Genomic DNA, 24,308 nt, shown 5'->3' with positions numbered 1-24,308 from the left:
TTAATTCGCTCTTTTCACTTCAACTTGCGATTTGTCAATCCAATTTAACTAGCCGTATTGTTTCACATGTGTAGCAGTGGTTGATCTGTTTGGATGCAAAAAAAAAAAAAAACACGTATATGTTATATTTTCTTGTTGGTACAGGAAATAATTCTTTGGTAGTATATACATTTTTCAGTGATGGAAGAAAATTGCAGATTTTGTAATCTACTCCCTCCGTTTCACAATGTAAATCATTCTAGCATTTTTCACATTCATATTGATGTTAATGAATCTAGACATATATATCTATCTAGATTCATTAACATCAATATGAATGTGGGAAATGCTAAAATGACTTACATTGTGAAATGGAGGAAGTACTAAATAATAATTGCTTAGCCTAACATAATCACCCCAATGTGGAATTGGGTAACTGACCATCGTTGGAAGCCATTGGTGCCATTCTGGTCGTTTCCTCTATAATGCCGTCGGCAGGAGTGGAAGTAGAGTACGAAGTCCCTTGAACCACTCAGGTGATCGTCGGTGTAGGGGAGATAATCATAGTAGTCGTGTGGATAAAGTTACCGGCTTGATCCTGAAGGGTTTGCTGGCGATCAGCAGCAGGGTAGCGGTGACCTTCCGGTCGCCACCTACACTGCCCTAGGACAGCCGTACGTTCTCCCTCTAGTGCCTTAGAGATCGGGAGAGATTAGGGATTTCAAGGAGAAAGATCGTGAACCAACGTCTCGTTTCATGGCTGGACTTCCCTTTTATTCTTGCGCTATGGGTGATTGGGGCAATCCAAATAAAAAGAAATTAATGGCAATTCCGAAAATTGCATGTTTTAACTAAGGAAATAATTGTGATTTAATCACGCACTAATTTCACATGGGAAACGGGTGGAAAAACAACCCTAGCGAGATTTTTTCCCGGTTTCCATGACGAGAGATAAAGGGCCTGTTTGCTTCATGCCCTAGAAAACTCGCCTGACTCAGCCACACATCTCAGGCGTCTGATTTTGTGCGCCTGCGGCTGGATGGACATGCCTGAGCGAGAGCCCCCAGGCCAAGACAGCAACCGAACAAGCCCAAATTCTCCCAGTTCCATGACGAGAGATAAATTTCCAAACGTCCCCCTAAAAAAAAATCCTTAGGCTAATGAGTTAATTGTTAGTAAAATAGTTCCCTAATGTAACGCGTCATGGCAGTTAGCATGTCCCACCAAGACTTCGGTACCTACAGTTCACTATAAGATTTTGAAAGAACCCTATTTTATTCTCATGGGAGTCACTTGAGACTAATGCCCTTATTTCCAGGATCTTAGTCTTAATCAAAGGCAATCAACTATTCCCATGCTGGCTATATGATTTGATCCTGAATTATGTCTTTCACAACATGATACTTAATGTCAATGTGTTTGGCAGCACCACTCGACTTGTTATTACTCGAATAGAATAATTCTTATTCATTATCGCGGTACAATGTAATTGGTTTAGAAATGTTGTCGACCACTCTTAAACCCGGGATAAAATTCTTAAACAATACAGTATGCCCCGTTGCTTCATAACATGCCACTAATTCAGTCTACATTGTTGACGATGCAGTTAAGGTTTGTTTTGAGCTTGTTCATGAAACAACTCCGCCTGCAAGAGTGAAGACAACTTGATTTGGATTTCTCAGTGTCTACACATCCTGCAAAGTCTGCATCTAAATAACGACTTCTTATATGTGAGCATGTAATCCTTGGTGCCATGCAAATGACACAATGCCTTTTTAAGGTCTTTTAGTGATCTAATTCTGGAATCTGAAATTAACCTGCCAAGCATTCCATTAACAAATACTAGTCTTGACGCATAGAGACTTGAGCATACATTAGGTTTCTGACAGCAAAAATGTATGGTACCATTTTCATCTGATCTGATTTAACTTATTTTTCAGGCTTTGAAATAATCTAAATTTATCGCCCTTAACTATTGGAGTAGATGTTGTAGAGCACTTACTCATATTATATCTTTCTAGTACTCTGCTGAGATAATCCCAATACTCCTTTAGATCTATCCAGGTATACTTCAATACCTAAAACATAAGATATCTCACCGAGATGCTTCTTATCAAAATTAGATGAGAAAAATTGTTTAGTCATACACGTAGAGTACTAGTATTACAAAAATTTTTCACCTTTAGTTTTAATATAAATACAATCATTCACCTCCTTCTCCTTAAATTCAAATCTCATAATTATTTCATCGAATTTAAGGTACCATTGCATTGACGCTTGTTTAAGTTCATAGACAGATTTCTTAAGTTTGCAAGCCAAATAGTCCTTGCCTTCCAGAACAAAACTATTGGGTTGTGCCATGTATACATTCTAATGCAAGTAACCATTAAGGAATGCAGTCTTTACATTAATCCAATAGAGTCCTAAATTATGAGCAACTAGTGACATGACAATTCTAAATGACTCTTTCTTAGAGATAGGGGAAAATGTTTCATTATAAACTATTACATCTCTTTGCGAAAAAAAACCTTTGTTATAAATCTTGCCTTGAATCTTTTGATCTTCCCTTTAAAGTCAAGCATAGTTTTGTAGACCCACTTACAGCCTACTATTTTGGCTCCTCTATGAATTTCTACTAAGTCCCAAAGTCCATTGACTCATGGATTTTTTTTTCATCTTCCAGAGCTTCAAGTCATTTGAATGAATGTTCACTTGTTATCGCTTCTTTAAATGAGGTGTGATCATCTATCTTCCCTATACCTTCACCTTAATAAACCTCATAATAATTTGGGATGTCAGATCTCCTCTCCCGTTATGATATTCTAAGTGGTTCACTTTCGATCACTAGCAGTTGAAAACGTTCTTGTGGAATTTCTCATTATGTGTCTCAGAAGTTTTTTTTAGTGTCATTATTTAATTCATTATTATTTTCAACAGAGTCGGTATCACCAGAATTTTCACTGGTGCTACCACACAGTTTGAGTCACAGGTACAATAGGAGGTATCAAATTAATTGGAATATTTTTCTCTTGGATTTCCTGTGTAACATTAGCCCGAATTTACTCAAGATTAATTTCCCTTTTGTGTAAGCTCCCCCATACTTCATTATTTTCTAAGAATACGACATTTTTAGCTTTCACACGGTCTGGGCAATAAAATCAGTATCCCTTAGACATTTCAGGATCCGTCACGTAACTGCCCTAGCAAAAAGTGAAACACGGTGAGGGCGAGTGAGATGAACCAGACCGTCATGACCACGAAAACCAGCATTGCACTAAACATACCGAGCAAGGCAACAAAAAGAATTCGACGGCGTCATGATCAAGAACCACGCAAGAACACCAATATGATCACATTGCCTGCATAAATTTTCATAAAAGAACAGGGCAGCTTCGGACGAACGACAATGAGTTCGTCTGTGAATTCGTCGCTGCAAACACGCCACCACATGCATCGATCAATCTCCACCTTCCATTTCATCAAGAAACAAAATCTCAATGCAAAATCCAAGCAGAGTTTCGCCGCTAGATCGATTTGTGGAACCCCAAATTGGAGTGCTTAATCATTTATATGCAATTTGGTTACAATCTATCTTGTTCTTGCTTGTGTTCTTCTATTCGCATGCATGGATTAGCCTTCTCGGCAAGGTCAACCGGGTTTCGGTATGGTTGGTAACCAGAGGAGACGTGGTGCTGCGATTGTGGGGGCTTAGTAGCATGTTCGTTCAGAAGTTGGATCGAGCTGTGTCGCGACTCCACCCAAATCGACTGTTTATCAATACCTATCGAAAGATCGGGACCTAACATCCCTCATCAAGATTCCTGAATCTGTCACCTGCCACATGGGCAAACAACGACGTGAAAACGAGGAGCAGAACAAGAGCGCCAGCAAGACGACGATGATCCCATGGCTGCGCATCCCAATGGAGTTGGAGCCTAGCTCAAGCTCCCAAACAAATGCTAGTTTGATTGGGGATGAATTTGGGGGAAGATTTACACAACAAAAATTGCAGATATGTGAGATGACATGATTAGAACTGGTTTTTTTGGCTGTCATGTGCATAGATTTGATCATGCGTTCGTACGGATGATTATAGTACAATTTTATCCCTCCACTTATATATTTTTATGCACAAATATGCCCTCTCATACTTCTACTAGATCCGGATCCTCTAGAGTTAACTCCAACTCCACCAGGTAGATTTGGCCAAATCTCTGCCATCTACTGTTTCTCTATGGCTGAGATGAAGCCACCTTAATTTCAACTATTTTTTTTCTTCTGGGAAATAGTTTCATCTAATCTTTATAACTAACAACTAGTTGTCCAAAGAAACAGTGCTTTTTGACATAGTGATTCCAGTTCCTAGCCGACATTTTCTTTTTTTTTTGGCATAATAATGGCTTCATCTCTATTATATATATATAAAAAAAACTCTATTATATATAAAAATATACCGAATTGTGTTATATATGTATACGAGGAAACATTCGGTTGGCACATTATTGTTCATTTTGAATAAGAGAACATGTATACTCTGTTAACTTTGTTGGTTGCAACGTTATCATTGCTAAATGTTAAGAAAATAATTTTGCTTCAAATCCATGCGATTGATAGAATTAATTAGGAGATGTGGCTTATTCTCAGCCGTAGAAAAAAATAAATGGCAGGGATTTAGTTAAATCTACCCGGTGGAGTTGAAGCCAACTCCAGGGGATCCAAACCCTATTTCTACTACCATTAATTAAGGTAACTAAGAAGGTAGCCCATGCATTAAAGCAATTGATAATGCAAGAAAAAATTGTCTTTGGAAGGGAAATAACCCAAATTCCACAAGAAGATCCTTAACTTCATGGGACTTAGTTTGTAGGCCAAAGGAAAAAGGGGGTTTGGGAGTTGTAAACTTGAAGATTCAGAACTCTGCTCTTCTTATGAAACATCTGGTTAAACTTTATAATGGTGCTGATTTGCCTTGGGTTGACTTAGTATGGAAAAGTTACTATCTTGCAAAAGTCCCCCACACAAGTCTAAATAAGGGTTCTTTTTTTGCTAAAGGACATTTTGGCCCACACTGATTCTCAGAGGAATTGGTAAATGCACCCCTCGAACTGGAACCTCAGCTCTCTTTTGGGAATACTTATGGAGTGATGGCCTTATGAGCAACAAGTATCACACTCTCTACAGCCTGGCGGTTCATAAAGAGGAATCTGTGTTGGCCATGTGCACAAGACCCCTGGAGGATTCTTTCTTGCTACCTTTGTCAGTCTTGGCCTATGAAGAGTTTCTGTTGCTGGAAGAAGAACTTAGCCTTTTGCATTTGCAGCCAGGACAAGGTGATAGTTGGAGCTTTATTTGGAATTCAACTACATACACTGCAAAGAAATTTTATAAGCTCAACTTCATGCCTCTGCAACCCCCCAGGCCGTATGTTTGGCTATGGAAGACAAAATGTGACATGAAAATCAAGGTTTTTACCTGGCTCCTCTTCAGTGACAGGCTAAATACTAGGGATATGCTTGACAAGAGACATTGTGCAAAGGAGAATGATGACTTAACTTGTGTCCTGTGCAATGGAGGCCACAGAGAAACCAGACATCATCTCTTCTTCACCTGCCCGTTTAGTGTTAGGTGTTCGTAGCACTTGGGAATCAACTGGAGTCATCACATGGAATTCTTTCAAATGATAATCCTAGCAAGGTTGAATTTTGCTCGAAAGGGTTTTCTGGAAATAAAGCTCCACTAGACTTTAGCAAGGTTGAATTTTGCTCGAAAGGGTTTTCTGGAAATAAAGCTCCACTAGACTTCATCTCTTCTTCATCTCTTCTTTCAGAAGTCTAACTTCATCTCTTCTTCATTGCTTCTTGGCACATTTGGAAACAGAGAAATGGATTCAGAATGTTGCGCCATCCTTTGAATCGTGGAGAAGCCTCTTCAGGAATGAAATTCTTCTGCATATGTGCAAAATGAAGGAGCCTTTAAAGCAAATAGTTTTTGATTGGATACAAACTTTGTAACCCTTTAGGAGCTCCCTTGTAACTTCTGCTTCCTTGTACATTCTTTTTTCTTTAATGAAAATACACTACTAGGCAAAGTCCTAGTAGTTTTCCCGGTCAAAAAAAAAAGGTAGCCTGTGCATTCACATGGGCATGCATCGTACGACGCGTTTGAGACACTTATAATGGCAAAATATAAATCAGAGAACATTTGCCACACTTCAAAACTATGATTTCTCCATAGTTGTTTTGACATCATTGTTTATTTGATTATTCCTCATAAATATTTATTTATGATCTTCTTCATCATCTAAAAATAAGGTAGACTTATTTTGTTTAGAAAACATGTCTAGCAAATTAAGTGTAGAATAAAAGTAAGATGTTTTTCTTTTTTTTAACTGGATTGCCAATATAGGTTGTCAATTCTTATTAATGGACGAATTGGGTAGGACACGTGACTCTACCTAGCTTATCATGGACACGTTTGGATGGTTAAATATAATTGGGTCTACGTAGCAAATTAAGTGATGTATATAAATACACGCTTGAAGATACGTAGGAGGTGAAGGTGGAGATGGAGGGGATTTGTATTTTATTATATGTAAGACAGTTCTAATGGTTGGAAATATGGGTCCACTGATTTAAGTGATAAGGAATGAAAAATTATTTTGTTTTGTTCTTGGAGTTTCAAGAATGTTCAATGTTACTGGCTACCTAGGAGCATTTGTAAGGGTAACACATCGTGGCTTTGTACTAAAAAGGAACTATCATCTAAAGTGTATAAGATGGTATATATTCTATAGTTTAAAGCACTTACACGAACGATTATTTGGTTTGTTATGATTATTTGAACATATTATTTTAAAAAAAATGAAATCATCGGGAAAAAAAATTCTAGCTAAAGGCACCCATATTTTTTATACAATAGCCTGAACAATTCATATTTGAGATAGTTCTTTTTCTTATATAGTATATATCTACTTTAGCTATGCCTATTTGCAAAACAATGTATAATAATGCAATCTGTGTTTGTTGAATTGTTTCTTCTTTTTTTTTTTCAATTCAGATAGTATGTAGAAGGGCATCGGTTTGTTTGTACCTCTGAATTAAATTTTATGTAGTTCCTTAGAATATTCGTGTTTCACCAAATTTTTTTTCTTCTGTACTGAATGTCTAATTTTTTAATGCATGTTTGCAGAAGAGTATATGACGGTGCAGCTGGTGTTCTAAAATTATTTCATTGTTTTTAATGGTAAGTCGGATGGCATGCAAAACAACAGGGTTGTTGTCCATTGATAAAAACATTGATTGAAACATGAATTTAAAATTTTTGTTTGGATATAATTATTTTAATATAGCTTTGTATTTTTTAGACTGATGTATATTGACGAAATATATGTTGATAATATTTTTTATAGTATTTTGTTTATTAGTACTCCCTTTATCTCATTCTAAGTGCAACCATGAGTTTCCGTGTCCAACTTTGATCATCCGTCTTATTTAAAATTATTTTAAAAAATAAAAAACATAAGTCACGCATAAAATACAATTCATGTTTTATCATCTAATAATAATCAAAATGCTAATCATAAAAAAATTCAAATAAGACGGACGATAAAAGTTGGACACGGAAACTCATGGCTACACTTAAAATGAGAAAAATGGAGTATATAAAAAAATATAGGCATGTAGATCTTAAATTGTTGGTTTAATTATCAATAGACTAATAGTTGGATTAGAAATTATACATGTAGTTTCAAAATATGGTCTTTTCAATATCTATAATTATTGAATATTTCTCTTTTAGTTTGTAACTGAAAATAGGGAGGGAGAGAGTGGAGAGAAACGAATAGCGTAGAGTGAATAGAATACAGTTCAAGCTAGAGATGGAAAAGGGTGGGTAGTATTATGCTCATGTGATGGGATGTGGAGGTGGAGGGATGTTTGCTTTCCCACATTTTAATTAATTTTTTAATCTTTAAGACATGGCGTATGGCGAAGATTTGTTGAAGGAATATCTAAATTGTTGAATGAGTGGAAATTGATCGTTAGATGTTTTATTTTTTTTTCTTTAATTTTTATTTCTTTTCTATCTTTAAAACGTGACACGTGGTGACTTAATCAAACTTTATTATGTAAAATGATTAAAGGTGACATGATAGATATTGTTACTTTTTAATATTTCGTTTTTATTTGATTTGTCGTGGAGAGGACACTAGTCTACGAATTAATCAAACTTTATTATGTAAAATGATTAAAGGTGACATGATAGATATTGTTATTTTTTAATATTACGTTTTTATTTGGTTTGTCGTGCAGAGGACACTAGTCTACGTTCAAAGTAAGTAGGGGCAATTATGTTGTTACCCTTACTTTCCAGTTCATTTGTAATTTTACCCCTGCTCTTTAGAGATTGTGATTTTGCCCCTGCTTTTTTAAATGAAGCAACCGTCTGTCCCTACTCTACCAACTTATGGTAACGGTGTTAAATGTGTGGTGAATGGACAAATATACCCCTACAGTTGAGATCAATGATTTTGGCATGCACACTGGACTGATGAGATCAAAAATCGTCCCTGCTCATCCAAGAACAGGAGAATCAAGAAAAAGGAAAAAGGCAACGATTTTGTTTCTTCAGGGGAATGAGATGAGTAGGCTCAGATTGATAATGGGTAGCAAGTCTGTTTGTCAGCCAGAACAGGAGAGAGAACTCTCCCGAGTTCAGAGTGGTGCATGACTAGTTCCTCATCATCGCCATCTCGATCCAAGAAAACCACAACCACAAATTGAAAGAAAAAAAAAAAGAAAAACAGTCAAGCAGTGATGTGACCATGACTACTACGGATACAACCATTGCTCACATCATGGATGAACAAGAAGACATCAAGGTCAAGGCCTCTAAGTGCTGGAATCCGATTCGGCCATCTGCTGCACTGCTGATTTCAAACGGCCGCCAAATCTCCATACGAGCTCCGTTTTCGGCCCGTGAGTACTTGATGGAAAGCTCTCGGAGTCGTATTTCCAACGAATCTAGTACCATCACCAAATTCCATCCCAGTCAACCGCAGATGAAGAAACAAGGTGCAGCGTCACCTGTCATGGGCCTTTGGGCTTATAACTTCGTTTGGGACCTCGGCCCAAGTGGGGCCCATGTGGGGTGCGCCCCAACCAGGTGGAGCACGACCCTAGGGTCCCTTTGGTCGTCCTACCAACATTATAAATAGCTAAGTACCCCTTTAGAGTTTTTCAGGTTTTGTTTAGATGAAAGTTTAGCCATTGCTACTTCCTTGCAGCGTGCGTGTCGGCTAGACCGTCCGTCTGCTTGTATTCGAAACCCCAACTTATCATTGTATTCAATTCCTATTTGCAATATCAGATTGCTTTTATCTTGTTCTTACTTGTTTCTTCGATTTGCTTGTAGGAATAAGGTTGATTTGCATCGGCAAGATCAATATCCCACGCAGAGGTGTATCGATCGCTAAGGTGCAACACAACGTCTCGTACGGTTCTAGTCAGATCGTCAACGTTTCTCCCAAATCGTAGTTATCATCAACTCACCGAAAGATTGGGCCAAACAACTGCCTCGAGTGTCTACTGGAACTCAGGGTTCATCAAGCAGGGTGAATTGAAACAGCTGCTTCTCCTCGCGCACGCGCCCGCGGGGTTGCGCCTCCATGCAAGCGCGCGAGACCGCCGCTCCTCTCTGTTGCGCCTCCCTGCGCACGCGAGGTCGCCGCTCCTCTCCGCCGCACGTTGGCCCCGCCCTGTGAGCGCCGATGCTGCCGGATCCAACCACGTCCATGAGCGCCAACGCCGCCACCAATTCCGGCCTTGCCCACGAGCACCGTCACCTACACCGACGGATCTGGCCACGCCCGCAAGTGCCGACGCTGGATCCAGCTGCGCCCGCGAGCATCGACGCCGCTGCTGGAACTGCTGCTTCTCGGTTCTCCCTGCGCGCACGCCCGCGGGGCTGCACGCCCCTGCAAGCGTGCGAGGCCACCGCTCCTCTCCACTGCGCCTCCCTGCACGCGCGAGGTCGCCTCTCCTCTCCGCCGAACGTGGGCCCCGCTGCAGCTGGCCCACGGGGCCGCCGCGCCTCCCTGCCGCTACTCCGTGCTCGCGTGTCGCCGCCGGCGCTTGTCGCGTGCGCCGCCGTCTTGTCTGCCTTCGGCCTCCGTACTCTAGGATTTTGGATCGGGAAAATGCTGTTTCCAGCAAGTGGATGACTGATTTACTGAAACAAGGGTACGATTGTCATTCACAAATTACAATATCATTTTCTTCCTATGTTTAATTTGAAAATTCCAGGCCCCCCACCTAACTACCGTCAAAACTTTATTTGCTTAGAGATAGATTTAATAGGTTCTCCGGTTTAAATTGTCTATATCTTATATATAATGGATCAAATAATGGGTCCATTGATTTAAACAAAAGTAAATGGTTAAATGTTTTTATTTGGGTTGTGTACGTTTTTTTACAGATAAATCTAATATCTTTTTTCTATAAAGCTAAAACACAGTAAACATCTAAAGCTCAACATGCAAACATGGTATTTATTAGCACTCCTAAAATCAACATGTAAGCATGCCACATCAACCCAGTAAGAATGCAAAGCTCAACATGTGAGCATAGAGTAATTATATGTATAATTTATTTCTTTCTAAAACTAAACATACCATGCTAAATCATCATTCTTAAATCATTTTCATAATATTTCAATCCAAATCATTTCACCATTATCTAACATATATCCTGCAGCAAAGCGCGGGGTATCATCTAGTAATTGAAACAAGTGGGTCCACCAATTCATTAGAGTGCCATGTGGCGATTAAGGAGTATTTGTAGGAATACCATGTGACAGCTTAGTAGCGTTTATAGGAAGTATAATGGACTTTTAGAATGTAATAGATAGATAGTATAAATAGATCTAATCTATTGAATGAAATAAAACCAACGGTTTAGATTAATTTCTACCGAGAATGCTACTTCTCGGTCGCGCGGGGGGAGGGGGAAAAAATCGGTTGCTCCTCCCTCCCCTCATCACGTGCGCACCAGCAGCCTCTCTGGCCCCCACCACATGTCCCCTGTCCCCACCTGCCACTTATCCACACACACAACTCCATTGCAACAAATCACCCACATATTTTGGTACCCCTCTATTAAGGGAATTTGGTTTATTTTTTGTTTCACCAAAAATGTTTCACCTAGTATACTCACAATGTTTCACTATGTATACATGTAATGTTGCAGTGAACTGAAATATTCCATTGCAACAAAAACCCACATATTTTGGAAACCCCCTCTTAAGGGAATTTGTTTTATTTTTTGTTCCACCGGAAAATGTTTCACCTAGTGTTCACAATGTTTCACTATGTATAAATCTAATGTTGCAGTGAACTAAATATTCCATTGCAACAAAAAAAAACCCACATATTTTGGAAACCCCCTATTAAAGAAATTCGTTTTATTTTTTGTTTCACCGAAAAATGTTTCACTATGTATATGTATGGATCAAATATTGCAGTGAAGTGAAACATTCTTTCGCTATTTGCTGAAACATTGTTTTTATATAAGGTGAAACAACACCCGATTTGAACAAGTGAAACATTTTCGATTTACTTAGTGAAACAATTCCGATATACCTGGTGGAACATCGTGCAACATTTAAAAATAATTCAATAATAAGCTAAAAATTTTTTCCTCAGAATGTATCCATGTGTGGTCTTGTTTTGAAGATTCAATTGCAACAAATTTAATGGTGCAATCGGATCATGATTTGGATAAGTAATTTAAGAGAAAAATCAGTTTAAAATAGTTTTGCACGTAAATCGGGCGCTGACGTCACGCCCGATTTTTCTCCAAACCGATTGGGCGCCCGACCCGTAGACCCATCCAATTTCTACTATTAGTAGATAGTGCAGTTCCTGCAACCATCAACGAAGTCAAGACCGTAGTGGGACTCTACCTACAAAAGCAAGGTGTACAATGGCGTGCCCATGAGCGAGCGTATGAGAATCTTCAACATTGAGGAGGGCGATAGTATTGCAGAAAAAGAAGGAAAGCTCAAACAAGGACAACGAGTTGAAGAAGATAGACATGTGTTGAAGCAACTAAACAAGCGGAAGCTGCACTGGCTGGACGGTGTTCACGCCTTCTTCACGGCGGTGGTGTTCCTATATGTGACGTTCAGCGACGTGGGGATCCAGAAATGCCTCTTCCCGATAACCGGCCACGACACCATGGAGCTGCTCAAGAATATGTCCCTAGGTATGTCCTTCCTCTCCAGCTTCGTCTTCATGATCTTCCCGACCACATCCCACGACATTGGGTTTTCCGACAGGACACTGGTAGAGAAAACGTTTGTAGTCCCGGTTCGTAACACCCCTTTAGTCCCGGTTGTCCAACCGGGACTACGAATCCGGGACTAAAGATAGCTATCTAAGATAGCTATCTTTAGTCCCAAGTAATATAACCGGGACTAAAGATCGGTCAGCCACGTGGCCGGCCGAAACATCTTTAGTCCCGGTTTGTGTTACCAACCAGGACTAAAGATCAGTGTACCATTTTTTTTATTTGCTGCATGGTTGATTATATATATATATATATATATATATATATGTATATATATATACATATATGTATATATATATACATATATATATATATATGTATATATATATATATATGTATATGTATATGCGTGTGTACATATAGATATATGTATATGTATATGTATATATGTATATGTATATGTATATGTATATGTATATGTATATATATACATATACATATACATATACATATATATGCATATACATATACATATATGTATATTTACATTTACATATACATACATATACATATATATACATATATATATATATATATATATATATATATATATATATATATATATATATATATATACACATATGTACATACTTACATATATATATATACATACATACGTACATATATACATACATACATATATATATGTATGTATATATATATAATATATATATATATATATATACACGCGCGCGCGCATATGTGTATATGTATAAATACATATATTACACACATATGTATAATTTAAAGCACTTAACATTTTATGTGCATATATGTTACCAAAATATATATTAACACTAAAGTAAATGTGTACATATATAAATATATATATACATGCATATATAGTACAATTCATTTGCTCGCTAGCTATACCTATGACTTCGACGCTGGCGTTATGTCAGAAGAAGAAGGACCGATGTTATGAATTGTCGATCCGTCGTAGTAGAATTCACCATCGGGATTAAGGACTTCTTCGTTGATGAATCCCATCAGTTGTTCTTGAACAGCCGTGATAAAATCCTTGTGTGGGAGATTATCCCTCATGTGAATACGCTATCATTCAAAAAATAAATGACATATCAATATATGAAATTAATAAACAACTTAAAAAATCGATATGCAATGAAATTTTGAATGGTTTATGTATTCGTACATCGAGCTCTCGTGTGGTGCATATTTGTTTTGATAGGCAGTGGGCATACTCGCATACGTAGTAGCCGCATAAGTTAGTTCCCTGGTCCTGCTTTGCACACTACATGAGAAACGATGAGAGATTTAATATACTCTTTATATTAACTGTAATTAGAGATTCAATTCAATATAATTCTGAATCATGCATGTACTCACTGGAAAATGAAACCTCCGTCCAAGTTTTTCTTTCCAAGTCCCGCGGACCAATTGATGGCACCGATCTGAAGCCCTACATATGCAGTTGCAAGCTATGATTAATTAATTATTACCCGAGATCAATATAATAGCAATAGAATCCCTGCGACTTAGGAATAGATGGCATTATATTACCTGTCTATCAGTTGGAAGACCTTGTCAAAAATCTTCTCCTCTTTATTCATTGAGTCATACACGGTGACTCTGCATGCGTCCAAGTCAAAGAATAACAGGACCCAGTGGAATCTGGAATATGAGTGAGATGAGATATATATGAAAATGTACATGCTATATGTATGGGAACGAAATTTGTTCGAACGACAATAAAAACTCACTCTGTGTTGTACGGCAGTAGTATGAACGTCTTGAAATGCTGCTGCGTTAGGAGATGGATGAGATTGTCCTCTGTGTCTTTCTCGTACTTGTCGATCATTTCGGTGTTGATTTTTCGAGGGTCGATGAACCCAGTATCATAAACCCCCCGCTGTCGGGCCCTTTGAATCTCCATTCTACAACGATAAAATGAAATTATTATTGTTTACATATATGCAAGGAGCTAGTTATTGAACGAAACAAATCGAACTCAAAGATACTTACAAAATCCATGCGCTTAGAAGAGAGACGTCGAGGGCGTCCAGATGGTACAGATCGGAGACATCCTTGAAATGGATCCAGAGAATATCTTCTCTTTGCAAGAAGTCGAGGTTTCTGATCCTCGCTCCGAACATCTCTCTACCCTTGGCGCTCATTTCCATGTACAATTCATGGAATTTGTACATCTGTGTCGGTAGGGACTGCAGCTGCTCAGGCGTGACAAGCGGTTTACCGAGTTCAAACTTGTATGCCACTTCCGCCTTCGGGATTGGTGCACCTCCAATCAGCTAATCCAGAATTAGACCGGTGTCTGAAATGAAATCCGTTATGCCAAAATCTTTGCCGGTCACCAACGGCTCGACCTCTTGGTTTGGCTGTTCTCCTAGCTGAGAGACTGGTTTGGACTTCTTGTGATAGGCTTTCTGAAGTGTTCGGTCATAGTCCGATAGCTTTAAGGCCTCCTTGTTTGTTGTGGACATTCCCTTGAAGAAGTTCTTCACGCTCGGGTCAATAGGTATCTTCTTTTCAGGACTCCGAGGCTTGAGTTGCCTCTTCACTTCTCCTACCACATAAGCATCAAGCTCCTTTTGACTGCAATCATACGGCGGCTCCTTGTTTTTGGTGGCGTCAACTTTCGCCTTCTTCGTTGCCCTTGTGCGGGCAGGCGGTGGAGCTTGGCGAGACCTTGTCTTAGGAGGTGCAAGCGGACACGGTGGAGGTGGAGGAGCCGGAGGAGCTGGAGGAGATGGTGCAGGAGGAGGTGGCGAAGGAGCCGGAGGAGATGGTGCAGGAGGACGTGGCGGAGGAACCGGAGGAGATGGTGCACGAGACGCCGCTTGTCGCCTAGGGAGGATGATGTACTGCTTGCGCCACAGTATAATGGCGTGGCTTGTGTCTCGTAGATGCGTCTCCTCCTAGGTAGTCCAACTCGAGGTCCTCGTACGCGGCTTCCACCAGCTCAACTTCGACCTTGGAGTATGCTGCTGGAATTGGCCTGCAGTGGTAAGTCCCTGAAGGGTCCCTTGGGATGGCCATGCCCGACGCCACCTACATGTGGTGAGAGGTTATCTATTAGTAATCAACATATATAAGCAGCAACTTGCAGAATGGACAAGTCTAAAAACTATAAACTACGAGCTTACCTTTATTGATAAGTTCTTGAAGGGAATATGCACCTCACATGGTGTCCGCTGAGTGATGTCATCAACGGGGCAGGTGGTTTCGTCCTAGGTTTGCATGGCGTCCATGCTCTGTGATCCTACCTGCCCCGTTGAGGCGCAGCTGCTACGATTGCTTGAAGGGCTAACCATTGCAGGAGGAATGTACGGCTGGGGATCCTAGGACCGATGTGCGGCCATGAGTTTATCCACCTTCCTTGCCACCTCCTCTTGCATGCTGAGCTCGTAGCTCGATACCCTGTACTCAAGATCTGCAATCTTCGCCTCGGTATCTCTCTTGCTCCTCATCCGACTCATGTACGTGTGGATGTCCTCCTTGAATCCAATCTTCTAGGGAATCACGCCTTTCCGTCGTGTTCGTCCTGGATGCTCGGGAGTCTATAGGGCAAGTGACAGCTCGTCCTTCTCTCTGTCGGGTCGGAATGTGCCTTGAGAAGAGGCTTCCACTACGTCTGTTAGTCGACTGGCAGCCTCGCGTATCTGATCGCTGAAGTCAAGGGAGCCATCAACTGGGTTAAGCATTCCACCGTGAGCATAGTACCAGAACTTCGATCGATCCGGCCATTTAGCGGTGGCCGGTTCGATACCCCTCTCAATCAATCTTGCCTCCATCTCCTCCCACTTCGGCATCGCGACGCTATAGCCGCTTGACCCCAAGTGGTGATGGTACTTCTTCTTGGCGGCATTTTCTTTGTTTTTGACCATCATCGCTTGCCCTTGTTGCCCTGTCTTGTAAGCAACGAACTCGTCCCAATGATCCCTTAGCTTTGGGAATACGTCGAAGTTCGGTGTTAGTCCCTTCAGGATGTATTTCTTGTAGAGATCTCCCTTGAAGCTCTAGAACTATTCTGCCATTTTCTTAAGAGTCCACTGTTTCACTATGTTCTCCGTATCCGCGGGGAGCGTGAACATCTCGAGCATTGTGGTCCACAGCATCTCTTTCTCTGATTCCGGGACAAAGCTGTCATTATCCCCGCGTGCCCTTGTTCTGCACCAGTACACCGTGCTGACAGGCACGTTATCCCTCACAACCCAACCGCTGTGGCGTACAAAATTCTTGGCTGCTTCTGCCGGGGCACTAGGTCGGCCGTCTTCGTCCACCTCAGTTATGATGTGCCGACCCTCTATCTTCTTCGCAGAACCTCGTTGTCCGCGTGCCGTCTTCTGTCCAGCGGAGGGATGACTTTCACTAGCCTCCTCCTCCTCGTTCCCCTCCGCATCCCTCTCCACGTTCCCCTCCTCGTTCAAGTACTGGTTTGGATCCTCGTTCCCCTCTTCTTCGTTCTAGTACTGGCTGCTTCCCTCTGCGATTGTATCGTACATTATCTGTTCCTCATCGCGATCAGCCATTTGTTCATACAAGAAATATTTGCTAAGTCTATAGGTCATATTTGCTAAGCGTAATATTAAAACTCTACTAATCTTATATTAAATCTCTAATAATCTTATATTAAAATTGTAATAATCATATATGCTAAGTCTAACAATCTTGTATTAAATCTCTACTAATCTTATATTAAAATTGTAATAATCATATATGCTAAGTCTAACAATCTTATATTAAATCTCTACTAATCTTATATTAAAATTGTAATAATTATATATGCTAAGTCTAACAATCTTATATTAAATCTCTACTAATCTTATATTAAAATTGTAATAATCAGATATGCTAAGTCTAACAATCTTATATTAAATCTCTACTAATCTTATATTAAAATTGTAATAATCATATATATGCTAAGTCTAACAATCTTATATTAAATCTCTACTAATCTTATATTAAAATTGTAATAATCATATATGCTAAGTCTAACAATCTTATATTAAATCTCTAATACAATATGATAAGTCTAATAATCTAATAATCTCTAACACTCGCATTTGCTAAGTATAATAATCTAATAATCTCTGACACTCACATTCGCTAAGTCTAATACAATATGCTAAGTCTATCACGAATCTCTAACACTCACATATGCTAAGTCTAATAATCTAACACTCACATATGCTAATAATCTAATAATCTTATATTAAAACTCTAATAATCTTATATTAAATCTCTAACAATCACTTTTTTACATCACTTGCCTGCGCGAATTCCTTCGATAGCTAGCTACCACTTCGGCTTGAGGGACGACAACGACGTCTTCTCTGCAACATTACCAGGAAAATGTATTAGTCTAAACGCAAAGGAACATATATTGTATTTCACGTTTTCAACTATATATATAATCATATATATATATAAATATATATATATATACAAATAATCAAATATATATCCTAAGTTTAATAATCATTTAATTATCTCGTTCGTACACGTTTCGCTCGCGTTCGTTCTCGTTCATTCACGTTTCGTTCACGTTCTTTCACATTCGTTAAGCGTTCGTTCACGTTTCTTTCACATTCATTCACGTTCGTTCGCGTTCGTTCACATTTCGTTCACGTTCGTCAAGCATTCGTTCACGTTTCTTTCACGTTCGTTCACGTTTTAATCACATTCGTTCACGTTCGTTTACGTTCAGCAATGTCGGGGCGCGCGGCAGTGGCGGCAGCGGAGCGGTGGCGTGGCGGCGCGGCGGCGGCGTGGCGCAGTGGTGTGGGGGCGTCTCGGCGGCGTGGGGTGGCCCGGCGGCGTGGGGGCGCGGCGGCGGCGTGGCGTGGCGGCGGCGTGGCGAGCTCGAGGCGGGGGCGGCGGCGTGGCAGTGGCGTCGGCGTCGTCGCCGTGGCGGCCGCGTGGACGTTACGTCGTCGGCGGTGTCGGCTGCGTCGAAGTCGGGGTCGGCATCGGCGGGAGACGGAGTGGGGGTCGGGGTCGGCCGCGAGCGTCGACGTCGGCAACGAGCTAGGCGGCGGCGGTTTGGAGAGAGAGAGAGAGAGATCGAGAGAGAGAGAGAGGCAGCGGCGGCGAAGGACCGCGAGACAACGGCGAGAGACGACGGCGCCGTCAGCGCGGGGTTGCCCTAGGCAGTGGCGGCGAAGGAGAAGCCGAGATCGATCGGAGGAAAAACTTCTAAGTGTTGGTGGAGAAGACGAGGGCACACCGGGAATATATATACCCCTAGATCTTTAGTCCCGGTTGGTTAGAACATCCGGGAGTTAAGATATCTTTACTCCCGGATGTTCTCACCAACCAGGACTAAAGATATTTTTTCGCTATTTTCAAATTCTTTTTAACCCCGGTTAGGGTTAAGAACCGGGACTAAAGATAATAGCATTGAATTTTGAATTTAATTACATATGCGTTTCTAAAATAGTAAATAATGCATTACAATTATTTAATAAGCACATGAATAATTTAAAATGGTTAAAAATTCTAATAATCATATATAATTAGCATATGCATGATATTAAATTGTTAAAAATTCTAATTAACATATGTAAATACCACATGCATGATTTAAAATTAATAAAAATTCTAATAATCATATATAATTAGCATATGCATGATATTAAATTGTTAAAAATTCTAATTAACATATGTAAATACCACGTGCATGATTTAAAACTTTTAAAAATTCTAATAATCATATATAACTAGCATATGGATGATTTCAATTTGATAAAAATTCTAATAATCAAACATAATTAACATATGCCATACAACAATTGATTTCTATGGATATTCAATACATCCAAAATAGTTTACATCGTGTACACAACAATTACGGCAATACATCGGCGGTGACGGTTGACCGCACGTACTTTCTCCTCACTATTGTTCCTTCCTTGTGATCGCTACGTGAGTAAGGGGTGTCTTCATTTGATAGGAGGATGCTAGGGTCAATCGTCACCGTGAAAGGGGGTTGCCCATCAAACTGATCGTAATCCTCATTAGTCTTGTCCTCTACTCCGACGATTTTTCTTTTTCCTGGAGAACCACGTGGCTGTTCGGCTCGTCAGGCCCTTTGCCCTTTTTTCCTTTCCTAGACATGTCCTTGACGTAAAAAACTTGCGTTACATCATTGGCAAGGACAAAAGGTTCGTCCGAGTATCCAACCTTGTTAAGGTCAACCGTTGTCATCCCACTGTCATCAATCGTTACACCTCCACCAGTCAACCTAACCCATTAGCACCGGAATAGAGGGACCTTGAGAGGTCCATAGTCAAGTTCCCATATGTCCTTGATGGCACCGTAATACGTGCCAGTTGTACTATCGTGTCCCATGGCATCGATACAAACAGCACTGTTCTGGTCCGTGCTCTTCATGTCTTGGACTCTCGTGTAGAATGTGTACCTATTGATTTCATATCCCTGGAATGTCGTGATCGAGCCAGATGGTCCCCTCGCTAGGAAGGCCAGTTGTTGGTTAATCGTCTCGTTACCCATGAGATGTTGTCGCAGCCACACGGAGAAAGTATCAATGTGATGCCGTGTAATCCATGCATTAGACTTACCGATGGTTCTGGCACGAACTAGAGCCAAGTGCTCCTCGATGTAAGGAGCCACCAATGAAGATTGTTGTAGAACCGTGAAATGGGCTTTATGGAATAAATTGTTGTCTACCGTCATTATTGCTTTCCTTCCGAGAGTCCCCTTTCCCCGTAGTCTCCCTTCATGGTGTGATTCAGGTACCCCGATTGGGTGAAGGTCTTCAATAAATTCTACGCAAAATTCAATGACCTCCTCTGTTCCATACCCCTTGGCGATGCTTTCCTCTGGACGAGCACGGTTATGAACATATTTCTTCAGAACGCCCATGTACCTTTCGAAACGAAACATGTTGTGTAGGTACACAGGGCCGAGAATACCGATCTCTTTGACAAGGTGACAAAGCAGATGCGTCATTATATTGAAAAATGAAGGTGGAAATATCAACTCAAAGCTGACAAGACATTGCACCATATCATTCTGAAGGGCTTCTAATCTATCTGGATCGATGACCTTCTGCGAAATTGCATTCATGAAAGCACATAGCTTTGTTATTGTTGCCCGGACATTGTCTGGGAGGATACCCCTTATTATAACTGGTAGCAGCTGTGTCATCAACACGTGACAGTCATGAGACTTTAGGTTTATGAACTTCTTCTCCTTCGTGCTTATTATTCGCTTTATATTCGTAGAGTATCCTGACGGTACCTTGATGCTCTCCAAGCATTCAAACATACTTTCCTTCTCTGCCTTGCTAAGAGTGTAGCTGGATGGACTCAAGTAATGGCTTCCTTTCTCCTTTGGTTCCGGGTGAAGGTCGCCGCGTTCTTCCATATACTTCAGATCATTACGTGCTTCCAGTGTATCTTTCGACTTTCCATATACACTTAGGAAGCCAAGAAGGTTTACGCAAAGGTTCTTAGTGAGGTGCATCACGTCGACTGCGTGGCGGACGTCCAAGAATTCCCAATAGGGTAACTCCCAAAATATGGAGTTTTTTTTCCACATCGCCGCGTGACCATCTTCGCTCTCTATAGGCTGGCTGCCAGGCCCCTTTCCAAACACTACTTTAAGATCTTTCACCAAAGCAAACACTGTTTTACCGCTGCGATGTTTTGGCTTTGTACGGTGGTCCGCCGTATGTTCAAAGTGCTTGCCTTTCTTCCGTACTGGGTGGTTTGCTGCAAGGAATCGACGATGACCCATGTACACAACCTTCATACTGTGCTTAAGATACGTACTTTCTGTTTCATCCATACAATGAGTGCAAGCATTGTACCCCTTGTTGGACTGCCCGGATAGGTTGCTAAGTGCAGGCCAATCGTTGATGGTTACGAACAGCAACGCTCGTAGGTTAAACTCCTCCTGTTTGTCCTCGTCCCACATGGGGACACCTTCCTTCTTCTACAACAGTTTAAGATCTTCGACCAGTGGTCTTAGGTACATATCGATGTCGTTACCAGGTTGCTTGGGGCCTTGAATAATAATCGGCATCATTATGTACTTCCTCTTCATGCATAGCCAAAGGAGGAGGTTGTAGATACACATCGTAACAGGCCAAGTGCTATGGCCGCTGCTCATCTCTCCAAAAGGATTCATGCCATCTGTACTTAAACCAAACCATTCTGTCGAAGTTTCGCCACTGCGAACCATCGGCGGGGTGTCTCAGCATCCCGTCCTGTTGACGCTCTTCAGCATGCCAACGCATCATTCTAGCATTCCCCTTGTTCCTGAACAAACGCCTGAGCCGTGGTATTATAGGGAAATACCACATCACCTTAGCAGGAATTCTTTTCTTCGTTAGCTACCCATCAACTTCTCCTGGATCCTCTCGTCTAATCTTGTATCGTAGTGCTTTACAAACAGGGCATGCTTCTAGGTTCTCGTACTCCTCACTGCGATATAGGATACAATCATTCGAACATTGCGTGAATCTTCTGAACTTCCAGTCCTAGAGGGCAGACTATCTTCTTAGCCTCATACGTTGTCTCAGGCAATTTGTTTCCCTCCGGAAGAATGTTCTTGACGAGTTTCAATAAATCGCCAAATGCCTTTTCACTAACACCATTTTTTGCCTTCCATTGCAAGAACTCCAAAGTGGTATCCAACTTTTTGTGCCCCTGCTCACAACCTGGGTACAACGACGTTCTGTGGTCCTCTAACATCTTGTCCAATTTATGGGCCCCCTTTTCACTTTCGCAGTCCTCCTTGGCGTCCTGCAACATCTGACCAAGATCATCCACAACGCCGTTACCATCAGCATCCCTTTCCTCCTAGCCCGTTTGATTTCCTTCAAATCCAGCGTACTGAGCAAAATCCGGAATATTGTCGTCTTCCACTTCATCTTCTTCCATTTCAACCCCTTGCTCTTCGTGGGATGTCCAACAATTATAGCATGGCATGAACCCCGACTCAAACAAGTGGAAATGAATAGTCTTGGATGCAGAATACTCCTTCTGATTCTTACACTTATTGCATGGACAACAAATAAAACCGTTATGCCTGTTAGCTTCGGCCACTCTCAAAAAATAATGCACGCCGTCAATAAACTCTTTGGACCGCCGGTCAGCGTACATCCATTACCGATCCATCTACATGAAATAAAAAAAATCGTACACAAATAATTATTCGTACAATAATGACAGTCATACAATAATGATAAAATAATTACAAACTCTTTCAACAGTCATACAATATTGACATATCATTATTCATACAAAAATTATAAAATATTACACCAAATAATTCTTATTTACTATTTCTAAAGTTTTAAACTCAAATTAATGTGTTGTACTTCTTTTAATTTTCATTTTAGTGTGTTTTCTATTATTTAAGATTAACTTTCACTATATTTTCCTTCTCAACTATTTTATAAATCCTTCTTTAGCAAATAAACTAAATTTCTATATATTCTTTCTTCCCCACACAAATTTTCTCTCTCATCAACTTACAACAAAATTTTGGAGACAAAAAAGTGTGCAAAACATAGCTCCAAATGTAATATGACAAAAAAAATACATTGGAGGATGAAGTTGCTAACCTTTTAGGCACCTCCGATTTGTATATAATCACCAAAATAAATTCGCTAGAAATTTTGGCACGACCTCCCCTCTTTTTTTGAAGAAATTTTGAAGCTTGCTCGGGCTGGAGGAGGAAGAAGACATATATATAGGGGTGGGACTTTAGTCCCGGTTGGTGGTATGAACCGGGGCTAAAGATCGCCGGGGTCTTTAGTCCCGGTTTGTAACACCAACCGGGACTAAAGTTATGATCTTTAGTCTCGGTTGGTGTTACAAACCGAGACTAAAGATCCCGGGGACCTGATAAGCCCTGACAGCATTTGAACCGGGACTAAAGATCATCTTTAGTCCCGGTTTTTATTGCAACCGGGACTATTATGGAATTCGGCCGACCGACGAAATATGGTTTCTTCACCAGTGGTAGGACTACTGCCTCCACCAAAGTTGCTGATCGGTACACAATGACGAAGGGTCATGATCCTCATGACAGCATCCCCAAGGGTACTGAAATTACTGATCCTCACCCAGAGAAAGCCATCCCCAAAGAAGACCGACGAGATTAGTGAGTCTGATATCTAAGCACACCGCCTCGCCTTTACTTCTCCAAGAATCACAAGTGGTTAATTTCTTCATTTTTATTTTTAACGTGTGCAGTGGTTAATTTGTTATTTTTTTCGATCAACATGTGCAATACACGTATAGTTGATTAATTACTTGATTTGCTGGAATGCAAAATGTGATGTAACACGTGCATTAATGGTTAATTTGTTCTTATTTTTTTATCAACATGAGCAATTCACCCACCATCGTATTTTGGTTTTTCTAAATACTAATTTTGTCATATTTGTATTTACCATGTATCCAAAACATAAATGAAGAGTAAATTAAATGTTTGATCGAATTCAAGGATCATCTTAATACTTATTGGTTCAATGAATGCGTACGAAGGCAACACTTTACACTCGGCCTCCTCCGTATATACTTTCTTGCATAACTTGCATATATGTCTATCAGGTGTAGTGCCACCCTTATCCCAAAAAAAAAAACCAAATCGGCTAGGGTTTCAACTGCGAGACAATGAGAGACGGCGAGGTAGTGGTTAACGGCGAGAGGCGGCACAGTGCGGCAAGGTTCATGACAATTGGTGGCACAATGCGGCTTACACGCTCGGGATCCCCATGGCTTCTCCAAGTGGATGCAAGGGGGTATATCAAATATTTGCGAAATGTTGTGATGCGGATGAAGCCAAGTGCATAAAAATTGCCTACATAGCACTCCATGTTGACGGTCAGCCATAATCAAAGGACGATTGAATCGAGGGTGGTAGTTGGTACAATAAATAAAGTGTACCGAGCTAAGTGATATTATCACACAAGTTTAAGGTTCGGCCTTATATTTCACAAGTATTTTTTTTTTGAAAAATGTTGCTATA

General features: G+C 40.6%; 1 non-coding gene across 1 annotated transcript; it reads right to left on the bottom strand.

Moving 5' to 3' along the window:
• Positions 1 to 8,622: 8,622 nt before the first annotated feature.
• On the bottom strand, positions 8,623 to 8,729 carry LOC127760892 (small nucleolar RNA Z221/R21b). Its single transcript, XR_008015168.1, has one exon. It is a non-coding gene; the product is annotated as a small nucleolar RNA Z221/R21b (small nucleolar RNA).
• Positions 8,730 to 24,308: the final 15,579 nt, after the last annotated feature.

The sequence above is a fragment of the Oryza glaberrima genome, chromosome 1, assembly GCF_000147395.1.
Source record: "Oryza glaberrima chromosome 1, OglaRS2, whole genome shotgun sequence".
In the NCBI taxonomy this organism is placed as follows: domain Eukaryota; kingdom Viridiplantae; phylum Streptophyta; class Magnoliopsida; order Poales; family Poaceae; genus Oryza; species Oryza glaberrima.
This window is presented reverse-complemented; position numbering and strand designations above follow the sequence as displayed.